This window comes from Eptesicus fuscus, chromosome 8, assembly GCF_027574615.1.
Source record: "Eptesicus fuscus isolate TK198812 chromosome 8, DD_ASM_mEF_20220401, whole genome shotgun sequence".
Classification (NCBI taxonomy): domain Eukaryota; kingdom Metazoa; phylum Chordata; class Mammalia; order Chiroptera; family Vespertilionidae; genus Eptesicus; species Eptesicus fuscus.
This window is the reverse complement of record NC_072480.1, coordinates 40,442,915-40,456,102: the sequence shown is the minus strand read 5'-3', so window position 1 is coordinate 40,456,102 and position 13,188 is coordinate 40,442,915. Positions and strand designations below refer to the sequence as shown.

Sequence of the window (13,188 nt, the reverse complement as noted above, 5' to 3'; positions counted from 1 at the left end):
CTGTTAATATGATCTGGATTGTATGCACAGCACTCTGTAAGGATTCTTCAGTACAAGCAGAGTCTGGGAAATTGACATGCCTTAACCAGAGTATGTTTAACCTTGCATCTTCTGCATCCTACTTTCTATAGTTGTTTATTTTCAAACTAGAGGCCTGGTGCACAAAATTTGTGCACTCGGGAAGGGAGGGCTCCCTCAGCCCGGCCTGCACCCTCTTGCAGTCCAGGAGCCCTTGGGGGATGTCCAACTGACAGCTTGGGCCCACTAGGGAGTGGGCCTAAGCCCTTAGTTGGACATCCTTAGCGCTACCACAGAGGCAGGAGAGGCTCCAGCCACTGCTGCTGCGCTTGCCAGCCATGAGCCCGGCTTCTGGCTGAGCGGTGGGTGCTTACCCTGTGGGAGCTCACTGACCACCAGGGGCCGCTCCTGCATTGAGCGCCTGCTCCCTGGTGGTCAGTGCACGTCATAGTGACTGGTCATTCTGCCATTCAATCTATTTGCATATTAGCCTTTTATTATATAGGATATCTGTGAGTGAGGTTATGTTTTTTTTCTAAAATACAAAATGTAACTCTCAAAACTTTTTCTCTGGTTCATTCTTGTTTTATGTATTTAACCCATTGCCTTATATGTCACTTTTTGGTACTTTAGTATATATATAACTCTAAGAAAGTGTCAATTAGATGGGACAGAATAAAAAAACACACAAATAATCAAAGCTAAATTTTGTAAAATGGCATTCAAGTTTTGCTGAAAGATAAGAGCACCTTCCTTTTCTTTCTTTCTTTCTTTCTTTCTTTCTTTCTTTCTTTCTTTCTTTCTTTCTTTCTTTCTTTCTTTTTTCTTCTTCTTCTTCTTCTTCTTCTTCTTCTTCTTCTTCTTCTTCCTCTTCTTCTTCTTCTTCTTCTTCCTCTTCCTCTTCCTCCTCCTCCTCCTCTTCCTCCTCCTCTTCTCCTTCTCCTTCTCCTTCTCCTTCTCCTTCTCCTTCTCCTTCTCCTTCTCCTTCTCCTTCTCCTTCTCCTCCTCCTCCTCCTCCTCCTCCTCCTCCTCCTCCTCCTCCTCCTCCTCCTCCTTCTCCTTCTCCTTCTTCTTCTTCTTCTTCTTCTTCTTCTTCTTCTTCTTCTTCTTCTTCTTCTTCTTCTTCTTCTATCCAAAATGTGTTTATTGGGATGGTTTGCCACTCATCTTGATTTAAAGGTCTTTTAGTGCTGCTTCCTTCTGAAGGAGTATCCTTCTGTAAGTCTTGCTTTTCCTCCTGTTGGCTGACAGAGAAGAGTGGAACAACCAACACACAAAACTACTGATTGTGCATGGCTAATGATGGTGGTGACTTTATAGCATCCTTGGCATTTCACATCCATGAAGCAGGAATCGGGGCTCTGCACCAGGCACTACTTGTTTTTCCTCCTCTCCTCTCTGGAGAGGGATGAAGGAGATCCTTAGCGTGAGGCATTTTATCATGGGGAGGTCATCACCACCAGAAAGGCACCACCTTCCTTTTCTAAATCGATTTGAAGTACCACAATTAAAATATCACATAATACTCAAATTTTCTACTATATACCTTCTTTTAGTAATCACCTGACAAATAAAAGGCATGTTAGACCAGTATTCCTCCTAGAATAATAATCCTATGGAGTATAATCAGGCAAATTTTTTTGTTTCCAAGTTATATATTTTAGAAATAATCTAAACATGGACTTGATAAATATAAACAGTTCTCAGAAAATGTTGCTATGTATCTTAAGAGAGAGATGGTTTTTGCATACATACACAATAGAGAAAAAGTTGCAGATTCCATTTATTTATTTTTAGTATAAGAATAAATATGAATCATGAATAAACTTTATTATAAAAAAACAAGTTATGTCATTTGAAAGCTAGGATTTTTACTAAATTTTTCCACTTTAACTTTTCTTTAAATTGGAGACATTTGGTCAACATTACAGAACTATAATCCATAGACTGTTAATTAAAGAACTAGTGAGTGCTCCCATTGGTCAGTGAGGGAAAATTTGAAAACAAATGAGTTAATTTCTCTATCATTTGCTCTATAGTCAAAGGAGAAGATGAGTAAAATATATATCTTTAATATTGCATTTGAGTTATATAAAAATCAAAGTATTAAAAAATAGAAAAATAAGTGCATTGTCAAAAATTCGGCTTCTATTACTGACTGTTACTGGCTGAGCAATCTATTCGAATGAAGGGTTCTCATTTGTAAACCGAGAGGATTAACTAATTAATTCATAAGGTCCATTTGCATTCTAAAAATTTTATTATATAATAAATTAATTTAATAATTCATATATACTGACAATCAATGTGTAGTATGGGGGAAATATTATACATAAATATTTAAAATTTTAAATACTTGGCAGAGATCAGCAAGTCTTCTATAGGTTGTCTAGTAAAAAAACAACCCTTTACCAACTTAGGCTCTTTGGGAGAATAAAGACCACACTCCGCAGTGGGTCATATCACTAAACATATAGCCCATTACTATTTTGTGGCCTACATTAAAAACAAACAAACAAACAAAAAAACAACTTAAGGAAAAATGTAGCCCCAACCCACATGTTTGGATCAATGTTTGTGTTTTAAATGATGGACATATACTGTCATTTATATGGATTTACATGGATTGTTAAAGATCTAGGATATTGTAATTGAGAATACTTCTTTTTGGCACACAATTTCCTAGAATATGAGAAATGATACTAAGTTTGATTAGCACCTACACTGTATCATGAAAAATTAGAAAATGTTGTCCATTTAATCTTTATAATATCCCTATGATGTAGATATCATTGTTTCCATTTCATGATTGAGGAAACTGAGACTCATTGTTCAAGTTACAAAGCTGCTTGGTGGAGACAGGCTACGAGTCCTGACTGTCTGGCTGTCTCCACTACAAGGCACTGCCTCCCGGAAGAAGGTGTACACAGATGCTCTCTGAGCTCACCTTTCCTCCGTTAACAGAACTGTACCTGAAAATAACCATTGGATGATTGTTGTAAACAGAGGGACAAGAGACTGATGACAAGAGTTATGGGAGGCTGAGAGAATCAGTAGTAAAATTTTGGTTGATCATTAAGATAGAAAAATAGTGCATGGGAGCTTTGAGGGTGCATATCAGATGTTTGGATCACAGGCCAAGAGGCTTTGAGATTTCTGAGATGGAGTGGGAGTGGGGAGTGATGAAGGAAAACAAGATGTACAGGTCAAGTCAGATGAAAAGTCATTTAGCAGAGGTGAACGATAATGACTAAAAAAAAGTTAGTTAAGTTGCAAAGTAAAAACAATAGCAGGGTTTATTGGGGGGTAGAATAAATACCAGTTTTTCAATCTGGGCAAGGGGGATTGGAATGTACTTTTTAATTTTGTTCAGTAATGAAATGAAATCATAGGTAAGAAGTTGCTCTCAAAATAGTTAAAAGGCAAAGGCTATACATGATAGTTTCACATAATTTTGTGAATGATGGATAGAGTTTTAATTAAGACAAATGATCTGGGACCCTCAGAATTCAAAGACTGATATTTCTTTTTTTCTGGAATAGCATTAAACAATCTGATTTTTAAAATCAATATGTTAACTGCATTAAAGTAACATTTAAAGTTATAACAGTGTCCTATTTAGTTAATTTTCCACAGGTTGTGTCCCATATTAATTAACTGAATTATATATTGAGCTTGTGTGTGAAAATTGGTGACGGTTACTCTCACTTCTGTAATAAGATCATTCTAAAGCCTGAAAACCAAAAGCTTATCTCAAATACATCCTAGAAACAGCAGTTAAAAGTGGTCTCATGATGCTGTTGCCAACACTGATTGTGAAATATTTTACTATGGGCTATTTATTTCCCTTATTGATTGTGCCCATTAAAAATATTTCTGCTAAGATTTGAAGTGTAATAGTGACTTTGAGAAATACACAGGAAGGAAGGAAATGTTTGGTCAAATTACTGCTTAATTATTTCAAAGCAGGAGTGACTGGCTTTGTTTTGCCCTCTTTTACTGAGTAACTTCTGATGCAATCAAACTGAAAAGTCAGGAAATTAACTTTTATGGAAATTGAGTCATGCATTAAATGCATTTTCAATTCTGATACTGTTTATTTAGTAACCAGTAAAACCGAATCAAGTTGTACTATGAAGGATCAGGGTTTCAAGAAAGCAATTCATTTCCTACATTATCCCTTCACTTGGCTGACCAGAGTCTCTAGGAATTTTGTATTTTATATTGTTATGTAAAATAGAGAATATAATGTTTATGCTAATATGATTTTAGCTTAGTTTACCTGCAACAAAATTTTTAATTAAATCCTCTCTCTATACTATTTATTGTTGCTTTCGTTGTTTTTTTTTTTCTTTCTCTAAGTGGCTATCCTATATCCTTATTAAAATAGACAAAAGTCTGCATAATTATATTAAGTTCAGAATCACTTTTTCAACTGCGCACCATGTTACATAAATAACTTACTATAGCGTAACTAATATATGTGTGTTTTTGTATGAATGTGTATGTATGTACATGTCCTTATACATCTATATTTATGGAAAGAGACTTTTACATCAGTACCAAGATATTAAAACTTTTCATGATTATACTGAGACAGCAGAAAATGAAGTGGACATACCATTATCTTTTAAAATTCATGTCTTAGACTTAATGACCTGGTTTGACTCTGTGGCCATAGCGCCATGCTTATGATTGTTGTCTGTCCATTTTTTCAGTTTGTCAGTGTGAGGTAGCACATTTGCAGCTTCCTTCAGCCATATCCTTTTTTTTTTTTTTTTTTAGAACAGTTTATTGACTTTTTCTTTTTAAAGAGAAAGGAAAGGAGTGGGACAGAAAGAGAAACATCCATGTGAAAGTGAACATCCATGGGCTCCCTCCTGCACGCCCCCCACCAGGCCCACAACCCAGGCACGTGCCCTTTAGACCTTAATCGAACTTGCAACCTCCTGGCGCACAGGGACAATGTCCAACCAACTGAGCCACAACGGCCAGGGCAGCCATATCTTTTAATGAAAGCAATAGCATAGATTCCACACTTCTCCTGGCCTAGCGGATATGTTTGTAGAGACCTAGAGACAATGCTCTTTCTAATTGTGGCCTCTGTTGATGAATCACCAATTTAATTTTGTAGAGAGTTGTAGTGACCCATTTTGTCCCCTCTTATGCCTTAGAGTCTTGTGAAGGAAAGCTGGGTTTGTTAGCATGCAGTGCCTCAAGAGCAGTGGAGGACCAGTGCCTGGCAAGTTTGCTCTGGAACGGAGGGCGCTGGGTCTCCTACAAAGTGCAAGCTGATTTTAGAGTTAGGTTAACCCAGCCGTGAGTTAAAGGTTTTCAGCTTTTTAATATTCCGCATCTGTAAAATATGGACAGTGATGCCTTCATCAGAGATACAGTGCCAGAACAATGGCATAACCGATAAGGTTTCTATCCTATAGTGTGTCCTCAAAAGATGCTTGCTTCTTCTGCCTCCACATGTTTCCTATTGTAATGGGCAGCAGAACATCATCACTTCCACTCTGACACTTGCAGATGAAGGGAGTCTTCCCATCCAAGGAACACTTTAGGTTACATGGTCCAGTCTATTTGCGTGTTAGTGAGAGAAACCCTCCATTCTAAGAAGTAAAGACATGACCAGGTTATTGCGTGGTACATAACATATGGGAATGAACTGGGCAATGCAACTACTGCCTTATAAAGTAATTGCTTGATTTTGTGTCCGTTTTCAAAGTAAAGGGCAAGTGGTACATTTGATGTATACTTTTAGTTATGTATACTAATTTGTACTTGAACAATTCTGAAATTCTCACTGATTAGTGTAAGCATCAGAAAATATGATTTTACTTGAGAGTAATGTTAACCCAGAGAGTCATATCACTGAATATCATTTTGAAAATTTGTTTTTTAAAAACACTTGTTTGACATTAAAGCAGCTCACTCTTTGCTGTTGTCATTGTTTTTATGTTTTTGGTTTTTTTGTGTGTTGCTTTTTTTTTTTGACAGACAATAGGGTGACTGGACTGTTCCATTACTCTATTTATAGGAAATAATATTAAACTTTAAAGATAAATGTGCACAGTTTGTGAACAAATGCAAAACAACAAACATAATAGAGATTATTTGTATGCCATTTCCATTGGTTTACTCTACAGATATGTCCTCAATGATAATAAAGTAATAAAAGATTGTTTTCACAGCTGTTTGTCTTTGATTACATATTTCTTTGAAGTACTGTAATAAGACAGACTTTGAACCTGGAAAGAGATCAAATAATGAATTGTTCTGCTTTGTAAAGCTTAAGAAGGGATTTTATTGTCGAAACATATAGTGAGACATATTTTTTCTTCTAACAGCTAAATAATGGTTGAAAGTACTATGAGATCATTACAGATGGACTAGATTAAAGGGCTTGGGGCCAAGTGTGAGTGATCGTTACCAAAAATTGGTGCTTTGGTTTTAAAAGTCAGATTTGGTTAATTACCAAATATTTCATTAGTTTACTTTGGAGTTAAAATGGAATAATATAAAGATGCTAGAATATATACTTCTATTTATAATACTTATATCTAAAGACAATATGAAACTTAAATTCCTAAATCCCAAAAGATTTATGCCAAATTTGTTATCCACTTCAGATTTAGGCAGATTAGATTAATGAGATTGCATAAATTAAACTACATGTCATGAGATAAAAGAACATTAATAAACATCATATGGTTTTTATTTTTAACTAAAATAACAGTTTAGAAAATGTAGAAACAAGATCAGTTGTAACACTTGCAATAGATTTTCAGAAGATATATATTAATATAGTTGTAACTATTATTTCCATGTATATTTTCTTTTAAGTATTATATAATACTTATTGATCTTCGGTGAAGTGGTGAGTATTATTGAGATAATAGAATTAGGCATAATCCTGATAGTATTTTGTTTTGATTCAACCTAAGATGTATGTGATTACAAAGCATCAAATGGAGTAGCCATTTCAATATTGTATATGTTGTTATTAAAGTTATTTTAAAACGACAGACTGCTTTTGTAAATACTTGGAAGTTCCTGACTATTTTAGAAAGAATAATACTTACGTACACATATTTGGATCTCATGTAAACAGTTTAATATTTTTTTGTAAGCTAGATTTTGTTGTTTTTAGAAGAAACTTTTTCTCTTTGTTTAAGATATAAACCTTTCAAGTGATAATTTTCATGGAAATACTAGACAAAGGAATATTGTAACTTTAGAGATTTTTATGATGAAGGTGTGTTTAAGAGATGTCACTTTGATATTTTTACATTATGTCCTACATTTGTCAGCTAAAACCAGGATATTGCCTCAATGAGAAAAAGCATGTTCTGCACTTGTCAAAAGGCAGTAAGTAATGATTAAAATAGCAGTGTGAAACGCTAGGAGATTAAAGTGATGCTAATGATAAGTGAGAGAAGAAAAGGGCAAGCTATATTTTAATCCCTGAGAGAATGGTTAATGACTTCTATTGCCTGAGATTAAACTAAACCTGTCTCATCAGCTTTTTCTGCCTGGTGAAAAAAAGCTCTCTGCACTTTAATTTATTAAAGTCTTTTAAGGAAGCACATTGATCTACAGAGGTTAAACTTTTAAAAATTGTGCAAAATACACACAAACGCTTAACAAAAGTGTGATTTTGTTGCTTTTAGGCATGCTCACAGATTTATAAAGACTTCATTGTCCATGCCCTTAGTACGTTTAATTAAGGAATCTTAATTACTTAAACGAGAAGGTTTGTTTCCTTAAAAAACAACAACAAACAGAACATATTCATATACCTGTGTAGGCAAGGAGGCAAGTATACTGTAGAGAAGATCAGTCTATATAAAGAGATTAAATTATAATACTAATTATTGTATGGTTTGTTCAGAATAAAAATACATATACTGTTCAGAAAAATTAAATAAAAAAACACCTTGAAAACTGCCCTAAATTATACTTTTTAAATGGAACAATTTGTTGTTAACTCTAGTTAGTTTTTGTGAATTTCATTATCTTTGATAATTCAGTTGGCCTTTCAAACCTGTAAGTTTTCTTCAACCTTTACTTATCCTCAACCATAGAGATGATGTCCACATTTATACAACTTTTATGATTATGTAACTAATATTTAATTTATCCTGGTGGGATAATGTGTGTGTGTGTGTGTGTGTGTGTGTGTGTGTGTGTGTGCACGAGCCCTTAAGTGGTTTGGAGATAGGAAGTTGGAAAATTACAAAAATTTCATCCCATTCTTTCTATAAGTTTGTAGGCCATATAGTTAACATTTACCAGCACTACATCTTAATTGTTTTAAGTTATCTATCACAAACAATAATTTCCACCAAGTCAGGTTATAATAGTTTACTGATTCATTGTTATAAGGGGGGGTTATTTCTGCATTCTAGAATGGTATACTTCTACTTTCTAGAGTTCTGTAAGTACTAGTACTATGGTTCAAAAGTTGCTGATTTATTGTAAAAGTGGGTTTGAGTTAAATAACCCCATGACCTTTATAAAGTATTATTTTTATTAATTAGAGAGAGAGAGAGAGAGAGAGAGAGAGAGAGAGAGAGAGAGAGAAAGAGAAACAGATTTGTTGTTCCACTTATTTACGCATTCATTGTTGATTCTTGTATGTGACCTGACCTGGGATGGAACCTGCAGCCTTGGCATATTGGGACAATGCTCTAACCAACTGAGGTACCTGAACAGGGTTCCACATGTCCTTTTAATTCAAATATTTTGCAGCAGAGTTACATCTCAACTTAGAGGAAATTTATCATTTGATCGTTCTGGCAAAGGTTTCTGATTTTTTTTGTTTTGCTTACTATTGTTTTTGGTGGTGTTTTTCTTTGTAACCTCATTATTAATACTTCTTAATTTTAAGAATATATGTCTTTTTACTAAACTAAGAATCATAAGATATTTTCTAAAATTTCATTATCTAAGATATTTTTAAAACTTTATTTTATACATAACTTTTTAGGCTAGGGAGTTTAAATGCAATACATTCTTTGATGTTAATGAAACACCAATTTTTCTGAAGGCCATGTAGCCCTAATGAGCAGCTTCTTATAAAAGAACATTTAATCAAGGTTTATTTTTAACTTGTTTAAACAGATCTAATAGTTTGTGCTGATTTCATTTCAGTATAATAATTGCTACCAATCCTATTAGTAAGTCCTGGTACAGGGAAGTTAACACAAATTCCAATCTAATGAGAGTAGTGTTATAGCAAAAACCATGTAGTCAAGGAAAGATCTGTATTCTATTGGACAGAGGCACCTGGCTATTCTGCCCATAGTTTTGTTCCCATAAAATTCTCAGTCCTGAATTGCTAATATTTACATGGATTTTACTAGTTTTAGTTAATAGAGATTCATATTGCCATTACGAGGGGGAAAAGTTAATGAAAACAACACATACTTTTGGGGTACATTTTGAGAAAATGAATTTCATTTACCACCCAAGCATATTTTGGTATAGATCATTTTCTTATAAGAAAGCCTCTTATATAACTTAGTTAGAATTTGTTCTTATAGCACGTATGAAAATCAATTTTATTTTCATTTGGAGCCTTCTTTATTTTCATTTGGAGCTTCAGGTTGGAGAAAATGAAATGTTACTGGATTAAGGGACATATAAATGATATAACTGATAAAATTAAAGGATTATTTAGACCAGCAGAATATAGTTTTTAAAATAGGTGACAAAAGGGTGTGATTAAGAATAAAATGCTTTAAATGCTATTAACTTACTGTAAGAATTGATTTAAAACAACACAATGTTATTTTAGGTTGTTCAACAAATGCAAAGATTCCAGTGCATCCAAGAATGGAATCAACAAAAGCCAGAAGTAAGTCTCTCTTTGGTAGGGAAAATGTAAGAAGGCAAGGATTTTAAGCCTGATAATGAAAGTGAATATCTGCCAAGTTCAGGTTATAATCTTTTAAACTTTTTATTACTTAATGTGACACAGTGACATTTAAAATATGGAGAAATTGAAGATAAATAATATGGAGTGAATGGCAGGATTGATTTAAAATTTTAAAGCTGTACTAAAAGTATTCTAATGCACTGAAGGGCATTTGTAAGTTATACATTGTTTATAGGTTTTTGATTAGAATCCCAAAGCATAATGTATTACAGCTTGCCTTTCCTATGATAGAGAAAGACTATTGTCTGTAGAAAATATTAGATAGTAAAATTTAGTCTCTTTTTTCATGTAGATCATCTGCTTTTTTGTGAAAGGTCTTTATGCATAGGATCTTGTCACATGTTATTAATTTAAATCAATAACCAACATATTTAGTATTTCTTGAATATTTCTTTCTGAATATTATAATTTATTTCTCCAAAGAAGTTAAAATCAGAGTAGTGTCATTTTTATACCCTCAGGATAAGGAATATTTTTTCACAAGAGTACTAAAATCATGGTATGCTGATAACTTGATAACTTAAAAGTATTTTTTTTTTCTACATTTGGTAGAAGAGCATCCAATTTACATTCTGTTTTTTATAAAAGTGACCCTAACAAAGAAAACATCAGTATCAACTAGGGTGCTTTATAACAGTGTAGATTCACTGGTCTCATCCTAAATATACTGAATTTCACACTCTGGAGGTGGAAATGAGAAATGCATATTTTTTAAAGTTGTTCCACAGGTGTTTCTATTGCACACAAAAGTTTGAGAACCACTATTTTAGAGAGAAAGAGTACAATTTATGGGCTAAATGGAACTGTATATTTTTAGCAGTTTGTACTTAAATTGAGCCTAGAAGATTAAGATATATTTTTGTAGAGCGTTTGTTTCTAACATTAAAGATGTTAGAAAAAAATTAGAAAGAAGTATAGCTTTAAATATGATGAATATAAGGCACATAGATATCAAATTTAGAATATCTTTCACTGACACTGCATATTCGAATGAATTTTGACATCTGGCTCAAGTCCCTATTCTATCTTAACTTCAAACAAACTCACACTATTTGTACTGAATGCTTATATACATTGCATTCTGAATACTAAGTTGCAATGTATTTACAAGTCTGAAGGGACTGCAATGTTTAATGTACAGGTCACCATAGAAACTGATTAACTTTTATTTCAATGTCAAGCTAAAGTAGTCTAATACAGATGAAAATTGTGGCAAAGAATTTATAGTATGAAAACTAAGACGAAAAGCACCAATACTCAGCAAATGTACACTGGAAGTGGCTGGTGTCTGATAACTGACTGGTGGATTGTTCTTAATTCCACTAATTATGATGTTAAAAAACTGTCCAGATAGAGACCACATTTTCCTTGAGCTGTTTGAGCAATTGAAATGGAATTTGGCAAACAATAGAAGTAGTATAACATCTATCAAACAATGCCAGGAAGGGTTTTTGGCTTAAAGATTATTCCATATTTTATTCCAGCTGCCTTATTTTGTTCTAAAATTACCTGTCCTTTTTTGAATTAAGAAAGAAAACAACAAATGGCATCTGTATAGCTCACTCATTGTGCTCAGGACCATGGGACTTTCTTAAAACACACTTGAAACTGGCAAAACTGTAAGCAGTTTACTTTCTTGAGGGAAAAGTCAATACATTTGATATTTCCCCCCAATCATTTTTATTGAATATGCTTTTATCTTAGAGAAACAATATATAAGTATAAAAATGAAATTTCATTATATCCTGGCATATTTCACACCTTCCTACCTGCACAGAGCTATTCCCTGGCTGGTCATTAGGGGAGTAGACATGCCTTTTATGGCCTTTATGCTCATGCCAAAAAGAGAGGATGGACAATAGGTAATCTGTAAGTCATCATTGTTTTGATTATGGCATGTTCTTATTTCAAGAAGCGTGATATGCAGATATATCTAATGATTAAGAGTTTTAAAAAAAAGATCCAGTATCATTATTGAGTCATTAAGATTTTAGAGACAATAACCAGGGCTAATATTAGTGAAATGATTTTAATAAACATATACTTGTCTTAAAATTCTATATGACAGCCAATATAATGACAATAGTAATAATATGAATTATAAGAATTAAACACATAAAAACTAAACTATCATAAAAATACTAAATTTTGCTTGGGAGACTAAATTATATATTATTAGAATATAATACTTAAATGCTGCTTGAAATATTCTTAATTTTATGAAATCATATTCTTCTCCTCTCACTGAAACTTCCACAGAAGAAAAAGTGTTAAAGGGCTAGGAAAATATTATTTCATCATTTCTGTTCCATTAGAATTCACTTGGGTGGCTGAGAAAATGGTTTATGGATTAGAAAGAGAAGAACAAGCTAAAACATTTCATACCTTCATCTCTGATAAATTCCCCAAACTCATTCTTTGCATCTGAGCCATAAATAACAACCATGCTTTTTGCTAAAAGAGCTTTTTTCCTACACCAGGTCTTTTGTCTTGGAGATGAATGCTATAATAAATTTGAAGTCTTCGGGGGGGCATTGTTTGAACTATAACATTATGGTTTACAACTGTTGCTTCTATTATGAGGAGGATAAAAAGCGACTCTGAAGCTTGATCTCTGTCATAGAAATGGATTAATATTTCAGTCTTCAATGTGGGTCAAGTGTATGATTCTCCCCACAGCAATTCACCATGATTAATTTTTATTATGTGAGCATTCAGATTCTCTTTATATTCTTATGTATTTTATGCCCCCATCGGATCACCCCTTGAAATACTATTACTTAGATTTTTTCCACATAATAACAGAGACAGAGAAGTTTTCAATTCTTATTAAAGTTTTAATAATTCTTATGTAAGGAAGCCTCCAAAATTTCTCTTTTCTTAAAAATTATAGGTATAACTTATATAATAGTAGAAACTTAACTCATTGTATCGATAACATTAAGTTAATTTACTGATAAATAGTGTTAAATAGTATGATATTTTAATGGTCAAGTAGTATGGTTTTTAAATCTCCCAATCATTAAGTAATTAACCATTAGGAAAATGTAGTGTCACCAGGGGGAAAATGGCAGCTGCATAATGGTGTAGTGTTGTCTAAGGCCAGCTTCATTGGAGAAAAGGAGGATGTTAACTGGAGAATAAGATCTCTCTGTTGACTTTAGTATTGAACTCTATAATTTTTCGCATGCATTCTGCAGGATACTACTCACTACAACACTTTG

General features: G+C 33.4%; 1 protein-coding gene, 1 non-coding gene and 1 pseudogene across 2 annotated transcripts in view; 2 read left to right on the top strand and 1 right to left on the bottom strand.

Annotated features, from left to right (window-relative positions):
• The window catches only part of DACH1 (dachshund family transcription factor 1), a 432,819-nt gene that overhangs the window by 88,738 nt on the left and 330,893 nt on the right, over positions 1–13,188 (top strand). The gene's annotated exons all lie outside the window — the stretch shown is intronic.
• LOC129149948 (40S ribosomal protein S27-like) lies at positions 1,203–1,453 on the bottom strand (annotated as a pseudogene).
• On the top strand, positions 2,382–2,521 carry LOC114232449 (small nucleolar RNA SNORA4). The gene has a single exon (XR_003618496.2). It is a non-coding gene; the product is annotated as a small nucleolar RNA SNORA4 (small nucleolar RNA).